Below are 1991 nucleotides of genomic sequence, written 5' to 3' on the forward strand. Positions count from 1 at the left end.
AAAAGATGGATCATAGTTATAAGTGGAGAAGGGAGTATATTATAATGTTCTAGGAACATGAGGATTTTCTATGAGTATGTTATCTATCTCAACCAGTCAAAGAAGACACAAAGACATCGCCAGTGGATTTCAGCATATATTTATAGCTCTATATTCCTAATAGAATCTTTTTTGTGGATACAGGGTACAGTAAATGCTAGTTCAACTCTTCCTTCTGTTTTTATACTGTCACCTGAATAAAAACTGCATGCACTCATATTTGTGTCTCAATACAGATAAGATGTTATGTAAAAGTTTTTTACTTTGTTTTCCATATAATTAGGCCTTGAAGGTTTCAACCACTTTTGGGCTACTTGGTTTCAAAAATTAAGACAATCTGAAGATAGGGCATTCATATGGGGACTGCAATTCTGAGATAGAACCTGAATATACTGTCCCATATCCCTCATTTTTACCTAACATACTACTATTAGGTAATACACCATTACTGCTCAGGGTCATAGTTACTTCTAAATGTTTTCTTTTACCTCTCCACCTTATATAAGATATACTGAAGGATACTTTATCTTTCTCATAGCACATACCACATGAAATATCAGGAAGTACACAAACTACTAAATTCTTTTTTTCTTCTACTAGGTAACAAGGTCTTGGAGATAAGGACCGTATCTGTAATGCTCCTAGCATTCTTATTGCCAATTATTATTGGTTGAATAAATAATGGATGGACATGTCAAGAAGCACAAATTTGAGTCTATGTTCACCACTTTCTTACCACATCTCTATGGCCTTTTGATACCCAATTTTCTCATCTGTTATATAATAATAATAAGTATGTTTCTGAAGCTCTGTTTATAGTTTTTTCCCCTGCATTATTGTTCACCTGAAATGGAATTATGTTTTGCAAGCCTCTTAACTTGTTGCCATTAAAAAATGAAAAGAATCTACAGCTTGCTATTGGCATTGTCTTAAACAAATTAATGGCAAGAATCTTGCCAAGGGTATTAATGTTCATATAGAGCATATTAAGTACTCTAAGAGTCAAGTTAGATTCCCGAAACAGGTGAGAAAAATTATCAGAAAAATAAGCCACGGAGAAAGGGACTTGGGTTCAACTGAAGCACTGGCCTGCTCCACACAGAGAAGTGCACTTTGTGAGAACTAATGGAAAGGAGCCTGAGCTGCTTGAAAAGAGGTTTGTGTGTGTATGTGTGTGTGTGTGTTTAAAGACCTTTGGACTATAAAAAACAAGCAAAATAAAAAAGTAGATTCTTTCTTATTCTTTAATCATATGTTGTACATAATTATATAGACATTCTTTTTATGTAATTTATTCATTTATTCTTTTCTAAGAATTCAAGTACTATATTAGATGTAAACATTAAAAAGATGTTTTAGAACTTCTCCTGGTAGAGATGGATGGGTAGCAGATTATCAAAAGCATTGGTAAAGAGGCAGGAGCAGTGGCACAAGCAGTAGGGTGTTTGCCTTGTACGCAGTGACCTAGGACGGACCATGTCCTCCGACCCCACCCCCCTGTGTCCCACCTATTCCCCCAAGCCAGGAGCAATTTCTGAGCGTATAGCCAGGAGTAATTCCTGAGTGTCACTGGGTGGCCCAAAAACAAACAAACAAACAAACAAAAAACAAAGCAAAACAAAACAAAAGCAATGTTTTTTTTTTTTAATATGGAAAGCTTCACAAATTTTCTTGTCATCCTTGCGCAGGGGGCATGCTAATCTTCTCTGTATCATTCCAATTTTAGTATATGTGCTGCCGAAGCGAGCACAACAAAAGCAATGTTAGAGAGACCAGTTGTACAGAAATCACAGATCAATTCCAAAACTAAAAAAAAAAAGGTTTTAATTTTACTTGAATTTACTATTGGGGTAGATTCTGATAACTGGGGGTTCTTCACAACTTCAGTAAGTAGCAGGGTTAATTTTTTTCTTACATATGTGTGCTCATATTTCTTAGGTGTATAAATTTAA

General features: G+C 35.2%; 1 non-coding gene across 1 annotated transcript; it reads right to left on the reverse strand.

Annotated features, from left to right (window-relative positions):
- Nucleotides 1-1682: 1682 nt before the first annotated feature.
- LOC126003188 (U6 spliceosomal RNA) lies at nt 1683-1789 on the reverse strand. Its single transcript, XR_007493723.1, has one exon. It is a non-coding gene; the product is annotated as a U6 spliceosomal RNA (small nuclear RNA).
- Between the last annotated feature and the right edge of the window lie 202 nt (nt 1790-1991).

The sequence above is a fragment of the Suncus etruscus genome, chromosome 2 (genome assembly GCF_024139225.1).
Source record: "Suncus etruscus isolate mSunEtr1 chromosome 2, mSunEtr1.pri.cur, whole genome shotgun sequence".
Classification (NCBI taxonomy): domain Eukaryota; kingdom Metazoa; phylum Chordata; class Mammalia; order Eulipotyphla; family Soricidae; genus Suncus; species Suncus etruscus.